Here is a 24,208-nt window from a genome sequence, read left to right on the forward strand (position 1 = left end):
GTCCAACTGTTGTTAACAACTAGTGAATTTTGTATTGTGATATCTGATTTATAACTAAGTTTGGAAGACGAAGTTATGAGATCTCTTTTGTATCTATTTGGACATATGTCTGCCTATGGTCTCAGTGTGTGTCTTTGAGCTCTCATTGGCCTAAAGAAAAGTAAGTAGTTACAAATCAAACAATTCTAAATACAAGAGAAATTAAACCTAAATGAATTTCAGGTTCATGTGAATTGGGAAATATTCAGTATTAAATACCTGGTATTGTTTGTTTGTTGACCTAATATAGACATTTCTAAGACTCATTAACATGAAGCATAATATTTTCATTGTGCCTAGGTTTAATATAAGTTAAATATTATTATATCTGTTACAAGTTTGTCAGCAAGGAAAGTACCTTGAGTGAGGAAACTTCTAAAAATAATGTAAATGATATATGAGCTTTCAGACAAACTCTATTAAGAATAATTACGCTTTAGGAATGTCTGTCTAAAATAGTTTCTCCAAATTAAGGTAACTTGAATTTGTAAGGGTTGTGCTAAACTAAGTGTTGGAAGTCTATTGAATAGCTAGATCATTTCCAAATAAAATAAGATTTTGAAATATTTATTACTGAACACTAATTTCCTCTTACAGAGAAACTAAGGAGATTTGGGACTCTTAATGAATAATGTTTGGTGCCATCCTAAGATGTTCTCTATAAGAAATCAAATGTTTTTAGAAATTATCACTGGTATTTATGCTTACCAATCTATAGAATGCTAATATAAAGGTCAGTTCTTGTTTGCTTAAGGAAAGTAGGATGTGTAGTTTTCAGTAAAGAAGGTATGAGGAATGGAATTGCATTTTATGAGGGAAAAAGAAGTAGGTGGCTGTACAGGTGGCTGTTTCAGAATGGGAGAACAGAGTAACTGATACAGAAAGTGATAAGGTTTGTGGAAAGTGAACCCTGAGAAAAGAGTTTTGTGCATGGTTAGGACTAAGTTTGGGCTTTCCTCACAGCTCAGTCAGTAAAGAACCAGCCTGTAATGCAGGAGACCTGGGTTCGATTCCTGGGTCAGGAAGACCCCCTGGAGAAGAAAATAGCAACCCACTACAATATTCTTGCCTGAAGAATCCCATTGATGGAGGAGCCTGGCGGGTTACAGTCCATGGGGTCGCAAGAGTCAGACAAGACTGAGTGACTTTCACTACTACACTAGGACTAAGTTTAAAATAAATTTAATTAAGTTTACCTTTAAATGAATTTAAATGTAAGCTGGTACAAAAACTTGAATTTGGTTTTTCTCTGTTAACGGCTCTACAGTCAGCAAAAACAAGACTAGGAGCTGACCGTGGCTCGGATCATGAAGTCCTTATTGCCAAATTCAGACTGAAATTTAAGAAAGTGGAGAAAACCACTAGACCATTCAGGTATGATCTAAATCAAATCCCTATGACTACACAGTGGAAGTGAGAAATAGATTGAAGGGACTAGATCTGATAGACAGAATACCTGATGAACTATGGACGGAGGTTTTTGACATTGTACAGGAGACAGGGGGCAAGACCATCCCCAAGAAAAAGAAATGCAAAAAAGCAAAATGGCTGTCTGAGGAGGCCTTACAAATAGCTGTGAAAAGATGGGAAGTGAAAAGCAAAGGAGAAAAGGAAAGATATACCCATTTGAATGCAGAGTTCCAAAGAATAGCAAGGAGAGATAAGAAAGCCTTCCTCAGCGATCAATGCAAAGAAATAGAGGAAAACAACAGAATGGGAAAGACTAGAGATACCAAGGGAACATTTCATGCAAAGATGGGCACGATAAAGGACAGAAGTGGTATGGACCTAACAGAAGCAGAAGATATTAAGAAGAGGCAGCAGGAATACACAGAAGAACTGTACAAAAAAGATCTTCACGACCCAGATAATCACGATGATGTGATCTCTCACCTAGAGCCAGACATCCTGGAATGTGAAGTCAAGAGGGCCTTAGGAAGCATCACTACGAACAAAGCTAGTGGAGGTGATGGAATTCCAGTTGAGCTATTGCAAATCCTGAAAGATGACACTGTGAAAGTGCTGCACTCAATATGCCAGCAGATATGGAAAACCCTATGAACTGTAGCCTGCCAAGCTCCTCTGTGCATGGGGATTCTCCAGGCAAGAATACTGGAGTGGGTAACCTTTCCCTTCTCCAGGGGATCTTCCCAACCCAGGGATCGAACCCAGGTCAACTGCATTGCAGGCAGATTCTTTAACGGACTGACTTGACAATACTTCCCAGGTACTTCTGCATACAAAACGAACCTGATTAGTGTAATCTCTCTTTCAGGAATGTTTCAGGGGCCCTCTGATGCATCCCAAAGTTAGCTAGAAGTCAAAAGTGCTACATTAGAATGATATAGGAAGTTTTGACAACAAATGTTAAAAAGGTTTAGAACACTCAGTCAGATAGGATTAAAGGTCATTGTGAAACAATAGCTATTCACTTAGTCAAAGTAACAGTAAAGGATTTCAGAGGCAAATATAGAACTGATCATTTAAGAGGTAAATAAACTTAAGTCTATTATCAGAGGCAGTTCAACATTTGAAGAAAGTGTGTGCCAAGATTCAGACATGACACAACACACACTGTCAAGTGAGTAATAAATCTTGGGTTATACTGTGTGGTGAATGTTACTAATACAGATACCCTAGAAACTATATGGAGTTCTTAAAATTCTGGTATGTCCGGGTAAAATGTTATCAGTCATAATTCTAGTTAGTATCACAGCACTAACCACGTTTTGCAAAAATGCTTCAAGAAGCTTCTAGAAAGAACTTTTGGATAAATACAAGTTTCTGAACTGGGTAAGAAATGAAAGGATTCTAATGGAAAACTGATGACTTCACAGAGGTTAACAAAAGGACTGAATGAACTGGCAAATATGTTTATAACTTTTATGGTTTCTATCTGAAAAATTACTGGTTTGAGTCTGTGTTCTCCAGGTGTAAGAAAAACCTTCCCCTCAGACTAATTATGGCAGTACTTTCAAAAAACTATACTTTATAAACAAATTGAAACATTTATTTTTTTCTATTTGGCCCCTCCAGAGATTGTAAACTAAGAGTTTCCAATAACTTTATCAGATCAGTTAGGAAGATTATCTCACAAACAGGTACAGAAAAGTCAAGGAATTTTGGAGACCTTGACAAGGGAGGACTTCACTTGGATCTGTTGGGCAAAATCTGTGATAAGCCTTTGGCGTGACTTTCCTACCTAGCCCTGAAAGGTTTTGTTTTAAAAGTTCAGTGAGAGACTCTATGAAAGTTTCAGCAAGAAGTCTATGATCAATTATGATTATATAAATAATCAGGCCAAGTTTATTGAGACCAAACTGATTTCACAAACAGGTCTACTTGGTTATATTTGGTAAAAATGAAAGGATTTTAGGAGACAAAGATATTTCAATGAATGTTAAATCCCAGTTTGTTAATGGAGGTCTGTATCTACTAAGACTCATTTCCTGAATAGGGTATTTTAACGTAAAATTTAATTGAATTATTAACATTCTAAGTTTATTTCGAAGCTTAGCCCAGTAATCTATCTTTGGATGAAGATCAGATGCCTCGCTGCAACCAAGACTGGAAAAAGACGTAATTTAAGAAACTATCTCCAACGTGGATGGAAAGACCTTTTTATCAGGTACTCTTTTAACTATCTCATGCACAGTGAAACTGAAGGGAAACTGACTTTTGGATTAACTCCTACTTCCAAAGGCCCCTATATTGGACTGGTCTATAGAGAGGCCTGGAGAAGGCAATGACACCCCACTACAGTACTCTTGCCTGGAAAATCCCATGGGCGGAGGAGCCTGGTAGGCTACAGTCCATGGGGTCGCTAAGAGTCGGACACGGCTGAGCGACTTCACTTTCACTTTTCCCTTTCATCCACTGGAGAAGGAAATGGCAACCCACTCCAGTATTTTTGCCTGGAGAATCCCAGGGACAGGGGAGCCTGGAGGGCTGCCGTCTATGGGGTCGCACAGAGTCGGACACGACTGAAGCGACTTAGCAGCAGCAGCAGCATAAAGAGGCCTGCTGACCTTAAAACGATGCTCAGAGGAAACTGCACTATACTGGGATGAGAAGAAAATGACATCAGAAGTAGACAGCTTGCCCAAGATGCTGGACCTGATTTGTATGATCATTTATAATGTTTTTTTTTGATTTCTTGGACCTTTGCATATCTATCAAATGTTTTCTATCACGGACACGATTTTATGTTAGTTTACAACTCAATCCAATTGTTGGGTTGTGGCCAGTTACTTCTGTCTAGTACTTCTGGGTTGCCTTGGTAGATTTCTCCCCTCCAGGGTTCTGATTGGATACCCACTAGGAGATATATTTTAGAAGAGAGTTCAGTCCTTTTCTGTCTATTCATGATATTACTAGATGGGATCCTCTCACCAGGCCAATTAATAACACCTGCTCTCACCCTGGCCATTTATTTAAGTTTTCTCTTCAGTTCAGTTCAGTCACTCAGTCGTGTCTGACTCTTTGCGACCTCATGAATTGCAGCACGCCAGGCTCACCAACTCCCGGAGTCTCCCCAAACCCATGTCCATCGAGTCAGTGATGCCATCCAACCTTCTCCTCCTGCCCCCAATCCTACCCAGCATTAGGGTCTTTTCCAATGAGTCAACTCTCCGCATGAGGTGGCCAAAGTATTGGAGTTTCAGCTTCAACGTCTGGCCTTCCAATGAACACCCAGGATTGATCTCCTTTAGGAGTTTTCTCTTAGGGTCATTCAAACTCAATCAGAGTGATGAGCTAAGCCTCAATCAAAAAACTGTAACCTCTTGTCTAGTAAAAGGAAAACTCCCACAATTATGGGATGGATCTATACGGTTGACACCAGGCTATTGTCATTTAAGTTTAAAAGCTCCTCTATGTTGGGAACAATTAAATCAATCATACAAAGAATGATCAACCTAGTACTACTATGAAACTAGGCTGGGTACTTTATGAACTATGCTTATTATTACCCTTAGAGAGAGTGATTGGTATGGAACTCCGTGGATTTGTGGCACGAATTTATGGCCTTGGTATCTACAGAGATAGATATGAAGGGGTAGCCTGGGAGTCCCGTGAACTTAAGGTTATACACGTTAACAAATTAGAGGTAACCCCAACCAATCTACCATTGGTATGAGTCTAATGGGTCAAAGGATTTGTATACTACTGGTATGACCATTTAGCAGCTTTTTTTTTGGTGTGTGTGTGTGTGTGCCTTCAATGAGATTGGAGGATGTAATTGGCCATATTGAGGTGAGCCTTAACAACTTGCACTCAACAAGCTTTAAATGATGGTAACCAGGCTATTAGCCTATTGAACTCTGAGGTCTCCATAATGAGAAAAGCAGTGCTACAAACCTGCATGGCCATTGACATCCTTTTGGCACCTCAGGGGGGCACCTGTGCCACAGTTCAAACTGAAAGTTGTGTTTTCATACCTGATGAATCCTTTAATGTAACACATTTGATGAACCATATGAAAAATCAGATTTCTGCCTTAAGTGAACATTTCCCTGGTCTTGATGATCTTAAAAAAAAAAAACAAAAACTAGTTTGATGTGGGAGGCTCATGGCTGAAATGTTTACAGTTCCACTAATGTCATTAATTTGTATTTTGCCAGTTTTATAAGATTATTGTCTTGTATTACCAAGTGTATGACTGAGCCTTGAACAGAAATGATGATGACTAGACTTAAAGCAGTTGATCAAATGTATATTTTGATATGTGATCAATGATTGTAATAGTGATTGTAACTCTAGATATGGGAAGATTCAGTAGAGAGGGAATATTTTCCTGGACCATAACTAGAAGACAGGTGTCCAGAGATCTTTAAGACTTAGGCCGCTTACTGTGCTATTACTGGACTATCAGCAAAAACTCTTTCTTCAGAACTGGGAATGAGCTGTTCTAGCAACATGAGACAAGATGGTCATGAAATGCCTCCCCAAATATGGTTGAATTTACGACCACAAGGGGGCCCTGTCAACTACAAATTGGCACTTGCCAACGATTGGACAACAAGGGCATTTGCCCTCTGCCTCTGTGGAGATTGAACCCTGTGCTGCCGCAGCTGTAGACCTTCCACATCCCCGAGGCAGTTCAGGGTGGCGTGAGGCACTCTGTGCTCCAGGGAACCTGGTGGGACAGGTCTCCGGATAGTTGGATATTTTCAGGAACAGATTTTATGACCCCAATCCTTGCATTGATGCTTTTGAACTGTGGTGTTGGAGAAGACTCTTGAGAGTCCCTTGGACTGCAAGGACATCCAACCAGTCCATCCTAAAGGAGATCAGTCCTGGGTGTTCATTGGAAGGAATGATGTTGAAGCTGAAACTCCAATACTTTGGCCACCTGATGAGAAGAGCTGACTCATTGGAAAAGACCCTAATACTGGGTAGGCTTGGGGGCAGGAGGAGAAGGGGACGACAGAGGATGAGATGGTTGGATGGCATCACCAACTCGATGGACATGAGTCTGAGCAAGATCCAGGAGATGGTGATGGACAGGTAAGCCTGATATGCTGCCGTCCAGGGGTTGCAAAGAGTCAGACATGACTGAGCAACTGAACTGATTGCTTGCATCTCCTCATATCTAGAAAAGGACTAAATCCCTTCATGATGACATCAGATTCTCATGACTGACTAGCAGAAAGCCTTTTGTAAAATGAGTGCTTAATGGTGTCTACTCCTCCTTCACCAAAACCTTATATATTGCATCTTTGGAACAGTTTCTCAACTGAGGTGCTGCCTCTTGGGCTTCAGTCCTCATTTTTCCCCAAAGAAATCTTAACCTGAAACTCTTAAGTTGTGCATCTTCCTTAGTCAACAAAAGGATCTTAATAGACTATTAAAGAGCAATATTGCATAGGAACCTGGAATGTTAGGTCCACGAATCAAGGCAAATTGGAAGTGGTCAAACAGGAGATGGCAAGAGTGAACGTCGACATTCTAGGAATCAGTGAACTAAGATGGACTGGAATGGGTGAATTTAACTCAGATGACCATTATATCTACTACTGTGAGCAGGAATCCCTTAGAAGAAATGGAGTAGCAATCATGGTCAACAAAAGAGCCCGAAATGCAGTACTTGGACACAGTCTCAAAAATGAAAGAATGATCTCTGTTCATTTTCAAGGCAAACCATTCAATATCACGGTAATCCAACTATGCCCCAACCAGTAATGCTGAAGAAGCTGAAGTTGAACGGTTCCATGAAGACCTACAAGACCTTTTAGAACTAACACCCAAAAAAGATGTCCTTTTCATTACAGGGGCTGCTGCTGCTGCTAAGTCACTTCAGTCGTGTCCGACTCTTCACGATCCCATGGACTGTAGCCTACCAGGCTCCTCTGTCCATGGGATTTTCCAGGCAAGAGTACTGGAGTGGGTTGCCATTTCCTTCTCCATCATTATAGGGGACAGGAATGCAAAAGTAGGAAGTCAGGAAACACCTGGCATAACAGGCAAATTTGGCCTTGGAGTACAGAATGAAGCAGGGCAAAGGCTAATAGAGTTTTGCCAAGAGAACGCACTGGTCATAGCAAACACCCTCTTCCAACAACACAACAGAAGACTCTACACATGGACATCACCAGATGGTCAACACCGAAATCAGATGGATTATATTCTTTGCAGCCAAAGATGGAGAAGCTCTATACAGTCCACAAAAACAAGACTGGGAACTGACTGTGGCTCAGATCATGAACTCCTTATTGCCAATTTCAGACTTAAATTGAAGAAAGTAGGGAAAACCACTAGACCATTCAGGTATGACCTAAATCAAATCCCTTACAATTATACAGTGGAGATGACAGATTTAAGGGACTAGATCTGATAGAGTGCCTGAAAAGCTATGGATGGAGGTTAGTGACATTGATTAGGAGACTGGGTTTAAGACCATCCCCATGGAAAAGAAACACAAAAAAGCAAAATGGCTGTCTGAGGAGGCCTTACAAATAGCTGTGAAAAGATGGGAAGTGAAAAGCAAAGGAGAAAAGGAAAGATATACCCATTTGAATGCAGAGCTCCGAAGAATAGCAAGGAGAGATAAGAAAGCCTTCCTCAGCGATCAATGCAAAGAAATAGAGGAAGACAATAGAATGGGGAAGTCTAGAGATCTCTTCAAGAAAATTAGAGATACCAAGGGAACATTTCATGCAAAGATGGGCTCAATAAAGGACAGAAATGGTATGGACCTGACAGAAGCAGAAGATACTAAGAAGAGGTGGCAAGAATACACAGAAGAACTGTACAAAAAAGATCTTCACGACCCAGAAAATCACGATGGTGTGATCACTCACCTAGAGCCAGACATCCTGGAACGGGAAGTCAAGTGGGCTTTAGAAAGCATCACTATGAACAAAGCTAGTGGAGGTGATGGAGTTCCAGTTGAGCTATTTCAAATCCTGAAAGATGATGCTGTGAAAGTGCTGCACTCGATATGCCAGCAAATCTGGAAAACTCAGCAGTGGCCACAGGACTGGAAAAGGTCAGTTTTCATCCCAATCCCAAAGAAAGGCAATGCCAAAGAATGCTCAAACTACTGCACAATTGCACTCATCTCACACACTAGAAAAGTAATGCTCAAAATTCTCCAAGCCAGCCTTCAGCAATACATGAACTAGGAGCTTCCAGATGTTCAAGCTGGTTTTAGAAAAGGCAGAGGAGCCAGAGATCAAATTGCCAACATCCAATGGATCATCAAAAAAGCAAGAGAGTTCCAGAAAAACATCTATTTCTGCTTTATTGACTGTGTGGACCACAATAAACTGTGGAAAATTCTGAAAGAGATGGGAATACCAGACCACGTGACCTGACCCTTGAGAAACCTGAATGCAGGTCAGGAAGCAACAGTTAGAACTGGACTTGGAACAACAGACTGGTTCCAGATAGGAAAAGGAATACGTCAAGGCTGTATATTGTCACCTTGCTTATTTAACTTATATGCAGAGTACATCATGAGAAATGCTGGGCTGGAGGAAGCACAAGCTGGAATCAAGATTGCCAGGAGACATATCAATAACCTCAGATATGCAGATGACACCGCCCTTATGGCAGAAAGTGAAGAACTAAAAAACCTCTTGATGAAAGTGAAAGAGGAGAGTGAAAAAGCTGGCTTAAACTCAACATTCAAAAAACAAAGATCATGGCATCTGGTCCCATCACTTCATGGGAAATAGATGGGGAAACAGTGCAAGACTTTATTTAGGGGGGCTCCAAAATCACTGCAGATGGTGATTGCAGCCATGAAATTAAAAGACGTTTACTCCTTGGAAGGAAAGTTATGATCAACCTTGATAGCATATTTAAAAGCAGAGACATTACTTTGCCAACAAAAGTCCGTCTAGTCAAGGCTATGGTTTTTTGAAAGTGGGATTAAAAAACTCCCAACAGAGGCGGGGCTAAGATGGCGGAGGAATAGGACGGGGAGACCACTCTCTCCTCCACAAATTTATCGAAAGAACATCTGAACGCTGACCAAACTTCACAAAACTACTTCTGAAGGCTGGCTGAGGACGTCAGGCTTCCACAAAAACTGCGCATTATCTTCAAAAGAGGTAGGAGAAATTATAAAAGATAAAAAGAGAGACAAAAGAGTTAGGGACGGAGACCCGTCCCGGGGAGGGAGTCGTAAAAGAGGAGGAATTTCCAAGCACCAGGAAACCCTCTCACCGGCGGGTGTGGGGGAGGATTTTTTATCTCGGAGGGCAACGTAACTGGGAGGGAAAAAATAAATAAAATCCACAGATTACGTGCCTAAAGCAACTCCCAGCAAAGAACCCCAGACGCTCGCATCATCCGCCACCAGCAAGTGGGGGCTGAACGGAGAGGAGCGGGCGGCATTGCCTAGGGTAAGGACCGGGCCCGAGTGCCCCGAGGGCAATCTGAGGGAGCTAACGTGAGATAGTAACCTAAACTGTGGGACAGCGAGAGAGAGAGAGAACTATCCCGCGAAAAGCCCAACTCTAAGGCACTGCCGGCCCGCTCACAGAACAAAGGACTGAGCGATACCAGAGGAGAGCTAGCCGGCTGCGGACCGCCCCATCCCCCGCCGGACACAGCGGGCAGGCGGGGCCCGCCAGAGCCGGAAAGGGGCAAACTCGGCTCCAGAGAGGGCACCCCCTACCAAACTGCAAACAGGCTCCCAGTTTCTAAGCAAAGACTGCCTGAGATCCCGGAGGGTCGACAGCCGCCGGGAGGGTCGCAGCCAGAGACCAGCTCCCCAGAACCGACACAAAGCACACCGGAGCCGGGCGCGCCCGTAAACCGAGGCGGGGACCAGGGAGGTGATAAGCCGCACCGCCCCAACAGGGGAGAGCGCCCTCGCCAAACTCCTGGCCGCCTGGGCAGCTCCGACCGGGAACGGCACAAGCCGCGGGCAAAACCGAGTCTGCGCCTTTGTGGAGTAACCGGGAGCCTGAACCTGAGCAGCTTAGACCTGGGAAGTGCACGCAGCTAAGGGCTCGCTCCCCGGCCGAGTAACCTGAAGCCTGAGCAGGGTAGACGGGGAAAGCACACACGCCGTGAGCGGGGGCGAACCCAGTGCGGCCGAGACACTGTGAGCTTACCACACACACGCCAGAATTGCAGTGTTCCTTCCTCCCCACAGCACGATTGAACAAGCGAACCTAAAGAGATCACCTCCACCGCTTTGTTGCAGGGCGGAAATTAGATACTGAAGAGATCTCCAAACAGAAGCCAAATAAACAGAGGGAAGCGCTTTGGAAGGGACAGGCCAACAGATTAAGATCCCTGTAGTTAATACCGACTGCATCAAAAAGGACCTATAGATCCTGAAAAGTATAAGCAGGAATAAGGATCTATCTAAAACTGAGCAGATCCCACACTGCTCACAACAGCGCCAGAGAAAGTCCGGGATATATATATTTTTTACTATTATTATTATTTTTTTTTTTTTTAATTTTTTTTTAATTAAAAAAAATTTTTTTTTTCTCTTCTTTCCTTTTTCTTCAAGTCCTCTATTACACCTTTAACTTTCATTTTCATAACCCACTATTAACTCGCAAAAAAAAAACCCTATTTTTGAAGCAAACTACATACATATATCTTATACCTTTTGTGTTTTCTTTTTTTTAATGTTTTTTTCCTGTTCTACATTTTTTTTACTGTTTCTTTTTTTACTGTTTTACTGTTTTTTTTTTCTTTTTACACTGTTTCCTTTTTTCTTTTTTTTTTTAATATTGTAAGTTTTATAAGAGTCTAACCTCTACTCTAGATTTTTAATCTTTGTTTTACATATTTGATATCAACTTTGTACATTTAAGAACCCAATCTTTAGGACCCATTTTTACTCAGGAGTGTGATCACTGGCCGGATCACTCTCTCCCCCTATTGATGCTCTTTCTTCTCCCTCAGGGAACCTCTATCTCCCACCCTCCTCCTCCTCTTCTCAACCCAATTCTGTGAATCTCTGAGGGTGTTCTGGGTACCGGAGAACACTTCAGGAACAGGATACTGCCCAGATCTCTCTCTCCCCTCTTAATTCCTCCCTTTCTACTCATGCTCACCTCTGTTACCTTCCTCCCCCCTCTCTATGTATCTCTGTGAACCACTCTGAGGGTTCCAGACTGTGGAAAGCACAGAGGGAAGTGCTTACTGGCTAGATTGCTCTCTCCACATTTGAATTCCCCTCTTCCCCTCCTGGTCACCTCAACCCACCCCCCCCCCCACCTCATCTCTCCATGTAACTCAGTGAACCTTTCTGGGTATCCCTCACTGTGGAGAATCTTTTCACCATTAACCTAAAAGTTTTATTATTGAGGCTGTATGGAAGGAGAAGTCTTGAGGCTACTGCAAGAATAAGACTGAAAGCCAGGGGAAACATTAATTAATAAGAGACCATCCAATAGCCTCCATAAATTCACTGAAACCAAGCTCCACCCAAGAGACAATAAGTTCCAGAGCAAGACATACCACGCAAATTCTCCAGCAACGCAGGAACATAGACCTGAGCATCAATATACAGGCTGCCCAGAGGCACACCAAATCCATAGACATCTCAAAAATTAATACTGGTCACTCCATTGCACTCTAGAGAGCAGAAATCCAGCTCCACCCACCAGAACACCGACACAAGCTCCCCCAACCAGGAAGCCTTGACAAGCCAACTGTCCAACCCCAACCGCAGTGAGGAACCTCCACAACAAAGAGGAACTTCATACTACCAGAATACAGAAGGGCCACGCCTAACACAGCAATCTAAACAAGATGAAAAGGCAGAGAAATACTCAGCAAGTAAAGGAAAATGAGAAATGCCCACAAAGCCAAACAAAAGAGGAGGAGATAGGGAATCTATCTGAAAAAGAATTTAGAATAAGGATAATAAAAATGATCCAAAATCTTGAAAGCAAAATGGAGTTACAGATAAATAGCCTGGAGACAAAGATTGAGAAGATGCAAGAAATGTTTATCAAGGACTTAGAAGAAATAAAAAGGAATCAATATAGAATGAATAATGAAATAAAGGAGATAAAAGACACTCTGGAGGGAACCAACAGTAGAATAACAGAGGCAGAAGATAGGATAAGTGAGGTAGAAGATAGAATGATGGAAATAAACGAAGCAGAGAGGAAAAAAGAAAAAAGAATCAAAAGAAATGAGGAAAACCTCCGGGACCTCTGGGACAATATGAAACGCCCCAACATTCGAATCATAGGAGTCCCAGAAGAAGAAGATAAAAGGAAAGGCCATGAAAAAATACTCGAGGAGATAATAGTTGAGAATTTCCCTAAATTGAGGAAAGAAATAGTCACAGAAGTCCAAGAAACCCAGAGAGTTCCAAACAGGATAAACCCAAGGCGAAACACCCCAAGACACATATTAATCAAATTAACAAAGATCAAACACAAAGAACAAATATTAAAGGCAGCAAGGGAAAAACAACAAATAACACACAAGGGGATCCCCATAAGGATAACAGCTGATCTTTCAATAGAAACCCTTCAGGCTAGAAGGGAATGGCAGGACATACTTAAAGTAATGAAAGAGAATAATCTACAACCCAGATTACTGTACCCAGCAAGGATCTCATTCAGATATGAAGGAGAATTCAAAAGCTTTACAGACAAGCAAGAGCTGAGGGAATTCAGCACCACCAAACCAGCTCTCCAGCAAATGCTAAAGGATCTTCTCTAAACAGGAAACACAGAAAGGATGTTTCAACACGAACTCAAAACAACAAAGTAAATGGCAACGGGATCATACTTATCAATAATTACCTTAAATGTAAATGGGTTGAATGCCCCAACCAAAAGACAAAGGCTGGCTGAATGGATACAAAAACAAGACCCCTATATATGCTGTCTACAAGAGACCCACCTCAAAACTAGAGACACACACAGGCTGAAAGTGAAAGGATGGAAAAACATATTCCATGCAAACGGAGACCAAAAGAAAGCAGGAGTCGCAATACTCATTTCAAATAAAATAGACTTTAAAATAAAGGATGTGAAAAGGGACAAAGAAGGACACTACATAAAGATCAAAGGATCAATTCAAGAAGAAGACGTAACAATCATAAATATATATGCACCCAACATAGGAGCACCACAATATATAAGGCAAATACTAACAAGTATGAAAGGGGAAATTAACAATAACACAATAATAGTGGGAGACTTTAATACTCCACTCACGCATATGGATAGATCAACTAAACAGAAAATTAACAAGGAAACACAAACTTTAAATGATACAATAGACAAATTAGATTTAATTGATATTTACAGGAGTTTCCACCCCAAAACAATCAATTTTACCTTTTTCTCAAGTGCACATGGAACTTTCTCCAGGATAGATCACATCCTGGGCCATAAATCTAGCCTTGGTAAATTCAAAAAAATTGAAATCATCCCAGCCATCTTCTCTGACCACAATGCAGTGAGATTAGACCTCAATTACAGGAAAAAAACTATTAAAAGTTCCAACATATGGAGGCTAAACAACACGCTTCTGAATAACCAACAAATCACAGAAGAAATCAAAAAAGAAATAAAATTATGTATAGAAACGAATGAAAATGAAAACACAACAACCCAAAACCTATGGGACACTGTAAAAGCAATACTAAGGGGAAGGTTCATAGCAATACAGGCGTACCTCAAGAAACAAGAAAAAAATCAAATAAATCAACTAACTCTACGCCTAAAGCAACTAGAGAAGGAAGAAATGAAAACCCCCAGGGTCAGTAGAAGGAAAGAAATCTTAAAAATTAGGGCAGAAATAAATGCAAAAGAAACAAAAGAGACCATAGCAAAAATCAACAAAACTAAAAGCTGGTTTTTCGAGAAGATAAACAAAATTGATAAGCCATTAGCCAGACTCATCAAGAAACAAAGGGAGAAGAATCAGATCAACAAAATTAGAAATGAAAATGGAGAGATCACAACAGACTCCACAGAAATACAAAGGATCATAAGAGACCACTACCAACAGCTATATGCCAATAAAATGGACAACTTGGAAGAAATGGACAAATTCTTAGAAAAGTATAACTTTCCAAAACTGAACCATGAAGAAATAGAAGATCTTAACAGACCCATCACAAGCACGGAAATCGAAACTGTAATCAGAAATCTTCCAGCAAACAAAAGCCCAGGACCAGACGGCTTCACAGCGGAATTCTACCAAAAATTTAGAGAAGAGCTAACACCTATCCTACTCAAACTCTTCCAGAAAATTGCAGAAGATGGTAAACTTCCAAACTCATTCTATGAGGCCACCATCACCCTAATTCCAAAACCAGACAAAGATGTCACAAAAAAGGAAAACTACAGGCCAATATCACTGATGAACATAGATGCAAAAATCCTTAATAAAATTCTAGCAAACAGAATCCAACATCATATTAAAAAGATCATACATCATGACCAAGTGGGCTTTATCCCAGGAATGCAAGGTTTTTTTAACATCCGCAAATCAATCAATGTAATACACCACATTAACAAATTGAAAGAAAAAAACCATATGGTTATCTCAATAGATGCAGAAAAAGCCTTTGACAAAATTCAGCATCCATTTATGATTAAAACCCTCCAGAAAGCAGGAATAGAAGGAACATATCTCAACATAATAAAAGCTATATATGACAAACCCACAGCAAACATTATCCTCAATGGTGAAAAATTGAAAGCATTTCCCCTAAAGTCAGGAACAAGGCAAGGATGCCCACTTTCACCACTACTATTCAACATAGTTTTGGAAGTTTTGGCCACAGCAATCAGAGCTGAAAAAGAAATAAAAGGAATACAGATAGGAAAAGAAGAAGTAAAACTCTCACTGTTGGCAGATGACATGATCCTCTACATAGAAAACCCTAAAGACTCTACTAGAAAATTACTAGAGTTGATCAATGAATATAGTAAAGTTGCAGGATATCAAATTAACACACAGAAATCCCTTGCATTCCTATACTCCAATATTGAGAAAACAGAAAGAGAAATTAAGGAAACAATACCATTCACCATTGCATCAAAAAGAATAAAATACTTAGGAATATATCTACCTAAAGAAACAAAAGACTTATATATAGAAAACTATAAAACACTGATGAAAGAAATCAAAGAGGACACAAACAGATGGAGAAATATACCGTGTTCATGGATTGGAAGAATTAATATAGTGAAAATGAGTATACTACCCAAAGCAATCTATAGATTCAATGCAATCCCTATCAAGCTACCAATGGTATTTTTCACAGAACTAGAACAAATCATCTCACAATTTGTATGGAAATATAAGAAACCTCGAATAGCCAAAGCAATCTTGAGGAAGAAGAATGGAACTGGAGGAATCAACCTGCCTGACTTCAGGCTCTACTACAAAGCCACAGTCATCAAGACAGTATGGTACTGGCACAAAGATAGAAATATAGATCAATGGAACAAAATAGAAAGCCCAGAGATAAACCCACGCACATATGGACACCTTATCTTCGACAAAGGAGGCAAGAATATACAATGGAGAAAAGACAATCTCTTTAATAAGTGGTGCTGGGAAAACTGGTCAACCACTTGTAAAAGAATGAAACTAGAACACTTCCTAACACCGTACACAAAAATAAACTCAAAATGGATTAAAGATCTAAACGTAAGACCAGAAACAATAAAACTCCTAGAGGAAAACATAGGCAAAACACTCTCCGACATAAATCACAGCAGGATCCTCCATGACCCACCTCCCAGAATATTGGAAATAAAAGCAAAAATAAACAAATGGGACCTAATTAAAATTAAAAGCTTTTGCACAACGAAGGAAACTATAAACAAGGTGAAAAGACAGCCTTCAGAATGGGAGCAAATGAAGCAACAGACAAACAATTAATCTCAAAAATATACAAGCAACTCCTGCAGCTGAATTCCAGAAAAATAAACGACCCAATCAAAAAATGGGCCAAAGAACTAAACAGACATTTCTCCAAAGAAGACATACAGATGGCTAACAAACACATGAAAAGATGCTCAACATCACTCATTATTAGAGAAATGCAAATCAAAACCACAATGAGGTATCATTTCACACCAGTCAGAATGGCTGCTATCCAAAAGTCTACAAGCAATAAATGCTGGAGAGGGTGTGGAGAAAAGGGAACCCTCTTACACTGTTGGTGGGAATGCAAACTAGTACAGCCACTATGGAGAACAGTGTGGAGATTCCTTAAAAAACTGGGAATAGAACTGCCATATGACCCAGCAATCCCACTGCTGGGCATATACACCGAGGAAACCAGAATTGAAAGAGACACGTGTACCCCAATGTTCATCGCAGCACTGTTTACAATAGCCAGGACATGGAAGCAACCTAGATGTCCATCAGCAGACGAATGGATAAGGAAGCTGTGGTACATATACACAATGGAATATTACTCAGCCATTAAAAAAAATACATTTGAATCGGTTCTACTGAGATGGATGAAACTGGAGCCCATTATACAGAGTGAAGTAAGCCAGAAAGAAAAACACCAATACAGTATACTAATGCATATATATGGAATTTGAAAGATGGTAACGATAACCCTATATGCGAGACAGAATAAGAGACACAGATGCATGGAACAATTTTATGGACTCTGAGGGAGAAGGTGAGGGTGGGACGTTCTGGGAGAATAGCATTGAAACATGTATATTATCATATGTGAAACAGAACACCATTCCATGTTCGATGCATGTGACAAGGGCTCAGGGCCGGGGCAATGGGATGATCCAGAAGGATGGGATGGGGAGGGAGGTGGGTGGGGGGTCCAGGAAGGGGAACACATGTAAACCCATGGCTGATTCATGTCAATGTATGGCAAAAACTATTACAATATTGTAAAGTAATTAGCCCCCAACTAAAATAAATAAATTTATTAAAAAAAAAAAAAAAACTCCCAACAAAAAGTTCCACAACCAGACAGGTTCAGAGGCAAATTCTATCAAACATTTAGAGAAGAGTTAAGAGCTAGCTTTACTGAAACTATTCCAAAAAATTGCAGAGGAAAGAACACTCCCAAATGCATTCTATGAGGCTACTATCACCCTGATATCAAAACCAAAGATACCACAAAAAAAGGAAATTACAGGTCAATATCACTGGTAAAAATAGATGCAAAAATCCTCATTAAATACTAACAAACCAAATCCAACAACAGATTAAAAGAACATACATCATGATCAAGTGGCATTTATCCCAGGGATGCAACAATTCAATAGATGAAAATTAATCAGTATCATATACCACACTGACAAGTTGAAGAACAGAAACCATGTGATCATCTAAATAGATGCAAAAAAAGCTTTTGATAAACTTCAACACTCATTTATGATAAAAAATTCTCTAAAAAGTAGGTATAGGGCAAACATACCTAAACATAATAAAGGGCATAAACAGGGCATGAAAAATTTCAAACTTAATAGGGTAAAGGTGAAAACATTTCCTCTAAAGTCAAGAAGAAGAATAGGATGTCCACTCTCACCACTTTTATTATATATAGCTCTGGAAGCTCTAGCCATGGCACAGAGAATAAAAGAATGAATGAATCCAAATTGAAAAAGCAGTAAAACTGTTTCTGAAGTCACTGTTTGGAGATGACATGATACTGTACACAGAGAATCCTAAAGATGCTACCAGAAAATGACTAGATCTCATCAATAAATACAGTAAAGTTACAGGACACACAAAAACCTAATGCATTTCTACACACCAGTAATCAAAAGTCAAAGAAAAATTAAGGAAACTTTTACCATTGCAACAAAAAGAATAAAATATCTATGAAGAAATCTGCCTAAGGAGGCAAAGGACCTGTACTCTGAAAACCGTAAGACACTGATGAAAGAAATAGATGACAGAAACAGATGGAAAGATAAACCACGTTCTTAGATTGGAAGACTCAGTAGTGTCAAAATGACTACACTACGTGAGGCAATCTATAGATTCAATGCAATCCATTTCAAATTACCAATGTCATTTTTGGCAAAACTAGATCAAAAAATTTTAAATTTGTATGGAGACACATAAGACCCTGAATAGCCAAAGCAATCCTGAAGGAAGAAAAATGAAGCTGAAGGAATCAGGCTCCCTGACTTCAGACTAAGCTTCTCAGGTAATCAAAATAGTATGATATTGGCATAAAAACAGGAATATAGATCAATGGAATAGGGTAGAAAGCTGAGAAATAACCCCCTACATCTCTGGTCACTTAAACTATAAAAAAGGAGAGAAGAGTATGCAACGGAGAAAAAATAATCAATCAATCTCTTTGTAAATGATACTGGGAGAACTAGACAGCTACATGTTAAAAAATGAAATTAGAACATTCTTTAACACCATACACAAAAATGAACTCAAAATGGATTAAAGCCTTAAATGTAAGACTGGACAGGTACTATAAAACCTTAAGAAAACATAGGCAATATCTTTTTTTTTTTTTCCCTAGAGTAATAGAAATAAAAATAAATAGATTCTCATTAACTCAAAACCTTTTGCACATCAAAGAAAATACAACACATATAAACAAAATGAAAATACAACCTACAGAATAGGAAAAATATTTGCAAATCAGGGAACAGAAAAGAGACATTAATCTCAAAATATAATAAAGAGCCCATGCAACTATGTCAAAAAAAACAACCCAAACAAAAACTGGGAAGAAGACTCGATAGACATTTCTATAAAAAAGATATACAGATGGCTAGGAGGCACATGAAAAAATGCTCAACACTGCTAATTATTGGAGAAATGCAAATCAAATCTACATTGAGATATCACCTCTCAGCACTCAGTATGGTCTTCAACAAAATGTCTGCAAACTCTAAAGGCTGGAAAGGGTGGCAAGAAAAGGGAATCCTCTTACACTGTTGGTGGAAATATAAATTGGTATAGATACTATGGAGAACATTATGGAGGTTCCTTAAAAAAAACAAACATTGGGGCACCATATAATACAGCAATCCCACTCCTGGGCATACCCAGAGAAAACCATGATTTGAAAGGATACATGTATCCCAAAGTTGATTGCAGTATGGCTTACAATTGCCAAGACAAGGAAATAATCTAAATATTCACTGATAGACAAATGGATAAAGGAGATGTGGTACATATATACAACAGAATATTACTCAGCCACTAAAGAATGAAATCTTGTCATTTGAAGCAACATGGCTTGACTTGAGGATTACCAAACTAAGTGAAGTAAGTCAGACACATATATATCATTTATATATGGATTCTAAAAAAATGCTACAAATGAACTTATTTGAAAAACAGATTCAAAGAACTAAAGAACAAACCTATGGTTACCAGGGGTGGGTAATTAGGAGGGACAAATTGGGAGATTTGGATTGACATATATATGCTGCTATATTTAAAACAGATAACCAATAAGGACATACTGTATAGCACAAGGAATTCTCCTCAATATACTGTATTAACCTAAATGGGAAAATAACTTGAAGGATAGATACATTTATGTGTATTTATATGTGTAACAGAATCACTTTTCTGTACATCCAAAACTAATACAGCACTGTTAATCAACTGTACTCCAATATAGTTGGAGTTGCTAATAAACTATATATACTCCAGTACCAACAAAGCCAGTGGAGGTGATGGAATTCCAGCTGAGCTATTTCAACTCCTAAAAGATGATGTTGTTAAAGGGCTGCACTCAACTGACTGGTTCCAAATTAGGAAAGGAGTACATCAAGGCAGTATATTGTCACCTTGTTTATTTAACTTATATGCAGAGTACATCATGCGAAATGCTGGGTTGGATGAAGCACAAGCTGAAATCGAGATTAATGGGAGAAATAACAATAACCTCAGATATGCAGATGATACCACCTTTATAGCAGAAATTGAAGAGGAACAAAAGAGCTTCTTGATGAAAGTGAAAGAGGAGAGTGAAAAAGCTCTTTGTGTCACCAGAGAGATTCTTTAATTCCCTGTACCTCAGTATCTTCACACAAAGATGGGTACAATAAAGGACAGAAATGGTATGCACCGAACAGAAGCAGAAAGTATTAAGAAGAGGTGGCAAGAATACACAGAAAAACTATACAAAAAAGATGCTCATGACCCAGATAAAACCATGATGGTGTGATCACTCAGCTACAGCCAGACATCCTGGAATGTGAAATCAAGTGGGCCTTAGAAAGCATCACTATGAACAAAGCTAGTGGAGGTGATGAAATTCCAGTTCAGCTATTGCAAATCCTGAAAGATGATGCTGTGAAAGTGCTGCACTCAATACGCCATCAAATTTGGAAAGCTCAGCAGTGGTCCACAGCACTGGAAATGGTCAGTTTTCATTTCAATGCCAAATAAAGTTTAAACTACCACACAATTGCACTCATCTCCCACACTAGCAAAGTGATGCTCACAACTCTCCAAGCGAGGCTTCAACAGTATGAGATCTGAAAGCTTCCAGATATTCAAACTGGATTTAGAGAAGGCAGAGGAACCAGAGATCAAATTGCCAACATCTGTTGGATTATAGAAAAAGAAAGGGAATTCTGGAAAAACATCTACCTCTGTTTCACTGACTATGCTAAAGCCTTTAACTGTGTGGATCATAAACTGTGGAAAACTCTTAAAGAGATTGGAGTTCCAGACCCCCTTACCTGCCTTCTGAGTAGCCTGTATGCAGATCAAGAGGCAACAGTTAGAACTGGACATGAAACAACAGACTGGTTCCAAATTGGGAAAGGAGTACGTCAAGGCTATATATCGTCATCCTGCTTATATGCAGAGTACATCATGCGAAATGCCAGGCTGGGTGAAGCACAAGCTGGAGTCAAGATGGCTGGCAGAAATATCAAAAATCTCAGATATGCATATGACACTGCTCTAATACAGAAAGCGAAGAGAAACTCAAGAGTCTTCTGATGAAAGTGAAAGAGGAGAGTGAAAAAGCTCTTTGTGTCACCAGAGAGATTCTTTAATTCCCTGTACCTCAGTATCTTCACACAAAGATGGGCACAATAAAGGACAGAAATGGTATGGGCCTAACAGAAGCAGAAGATATTAAGAAGAGGTGGCAAGAATACACAGAAAAACTATACAAAAAAGATGCTCATGACCCAGATAAAACCATGATGGTGTGATCACTCAGCTACAGCCAGACATCCTGGAATGTGAAGTCAAGTGGGCCTAAGAAAGCATCACTACGAACAAAGCTAGTGGAGGTGATGAAATTTCCAGTTGAGCTATTGCTCAATGAAAGATGATGCTGTGAAAGTGCTGCACTCAATACGCCATCAAATTTGGAAAGCTCAGCAGTGGTCCACAGCACTGGAAATGGTCAGTTTTCATTCCAATGCCAAATAAAGTTTAAACTACCACACAATTGCACTCATCTCCCACACTAGTAAAGTAAAGCTCACAATTCTCCAAGCAAGGCTTCAACAGTATGTGATCTGAAAGCTTCCAGATATTCAAACTGGATTTAGAGAAGGCAGAGGAACCAGAGATCAAATTGCCAACATCTGTTGGATTATAGAAAAAGAAAGGGAATTCTGGAAAAACATCTACCTCTGTTTCACTGACTATGCTAAAGCCTTTAACTGTGTGGATCATAAACTGTGGAAAACTCTTAAAGAGATTGGAGTTCCAGACTCCCTTACCTGCCTTCTGAGTAGCCTGTATGCAGGTCAAGAGGCAACAATTAGAACTGGACATGGAACAACAGACTGGTTCCAAATTGGGAAAGGAGTATGTCAAGGCTGTATATTGTCATCCTGCTTATTTAACTTAGATGCAGAGTACATCATGTGAAATGCCAGGCTGGGTGAAGCACAAGCTGGAGTCAAGATGGCTGGGAGAAATATCAAAAATCTCAGATATGCATATGACACTGCTCTAATACAGAAAGCGAAGAGAAACTCAAGAGTCTTTTGATGAAAGTGAAAGAGGAGAGTGGAAAAGTTGGCTTAAAATTCAACATTCAAAAAACTAGGATCCAGGCATCCAGTCCCATTGCCTCATAGCAAATAGCAGGGGAAAAAAGTGGAAACAGTAACAGATTTTGTTTTCTGGGGCTCCAAAATCACTGTGCATACTGACTGCAGTCATGAAATTAAAAGATGCTTGCTCCTTGGAAAAGAAACTATGACAAACCTAGACAGCATATTAAAAAGCAGAGACATTACTTTACCCACAAAGGTCTGTATAGTCAAAGCTATGGTTTTTCCAGTAGTCATGAACGGATATAAGATTGGACCATTAAGAAGGCTGAGCACCGAAGATCGGACACTTTTGAATTGTGTTGCTCGAGAAGACTCTTAAGTATTCCTTGGACAGCAAAGAGATCAAACCAATAAATCCTCAAGGAAATCAAACCTGAATATTCACTAGAGGGACTGATGCTGAAGCTCCAATACTTTGGCCACATGATGTGAACAGCTGACTCATTGGAAAAGATCATATTTCTGGGAAAGACTGAGAGCAGGAGGAGGAGGCAACAGAAAATGAGATGATTGGATGACATCACTGACTCAAAGGACATGAGTTTGAACAAACTTTGGGAGATTGTGGTGGACAGGGAAGTCTGGAATGCCGCAGTCCATGGGGTCACAAAGAGTCAGACACCACTTTGTGATTGAACAACAATACTCCAATATAAAATAAAATTTAAAACTGCAGTTAATAAAAGTAAGCATATAAAACACTGGGGAAAAAAATAAAAAGAAAGTTCCAGAGAATAGCAAGGAGAGATAAGAAGGCCTTCTTAAATGAACAATGCAAAGAGACAGAGGAAAACAATGGAACAGGAAAATCTAGAGAGCTCTTCAAAAAAATTGGAGATATGAAGGGACTATTTCATACAAAGATGGGGATGATAAAGGACAGAAATGGTAAGGACCCAACAGAAGAGAATAAGAATAGGTGGCAAGAATACAGAGGAACTATACAAGAAAGCTCTTAATGACCCCGATAATCACCATGGTGTGGTCACACACCTAAAGCCAGACATCCTGGAGTGTGACGTCAGGTGGGCCTTAGGAAGCACTGCTATGAACAAAGCTAGTGAAGTGATGGAGTTCGAGCTGAGCTTTTTAAAATTCTAAAAGATGATGCTGTGAAAGTACTGCACTCAATATGTCAGCAAATATGGAAAACACAGCAGTGGCCACAGGACAGGAAAAGGTCAGTTTTAATTTCAATCCCAAAGAACGGCCATGCCAAAGAATGTTCAAACTACCATAAAATTGTGCTCATTTGATATGCTAATAAGGTTATGTTCAAAATCCTTCAAGCTAGCCTTCCGTAGTATGTGAACCGATAACTTCCAGATATGCAACCTGGGTTTAGAGAAGGCAGAGAAATCAGAGATCAAATTGCCAACATTTGTTGGATTATGGAGAAAGCAAGGGAGTTGCGGAAAAACATCTGCTTAACCGACTATGCGAAAGCCTCTGACTGTGTGGATCACAACAAACTGTGGAAAATTCTGAAAGAGATGGGATTACCAGACCACCTTACCTGTCTCCTGAGAAACTTGTATGTGGGTCAGGAAGCAACAGTTAGAACTGGACAATGAATGATGGAATGGTTAAAAATTGGTAAAGGAGTACATCAAAGCTGTATATTGTTACCTTGCTTATTTAATTTCTATGCAAATTACATCATGCGAAATGCAAGTTGGATGAATCACAAGCTGGAATCATGATTGCTG

The 24,208-nt window shown here is 39.8% G+C and overlaps 1 protein-coding gene and 1 long non-coding RNA gene across 25 annotated transcripts in view; one reads left to right on the plus strand and one right to left on the minus strand.

The window, feature by feature from the left end:
* The window catches only part of LOC145511163 (uncharacterized), an 83,834-nt gene extending 78,247 nt beyond the window's left edge, over positions 1-5,587 (plus strand). Inside the window, exons 6-7 of the long non-coding RNA XR_014057562.1 lie at positions 3,552-3,667; positions 4,543-5,587. This is a non-coding gene — a long non-coding RNA (uncharacterized LOC145511163). The remainder of the gene's footprint in view (positions 1-3,551; positions 3,668-4,542) is intronic.
* The window catches only part of EDIL3 (EGF like and discoidin domains 3), a 1,139,470-nt gene that overhangs the window by 32,689 nt on the left and 1,082,573 nt on the right, over positions 1-24,208 (minus strand). The gene's annotated exons all lie outside the window — the stretch shown is intronic.

Source organism: Giraffa tippelskirchi, chromosome 6 (genome assembly GCF_054371585.1).
Source record: "Giraffa tippelskirchi isolate mGirTip1 chromosome 6, T2T-mGirTip1v1.2.pri, whole genome shotgun sequence".
NCBI lineage: Eukaryota > Metazoa > Chordata > Mammalia > Artiodactyla > Giraffidae > Giraffa > Giraffa tippelskirchi.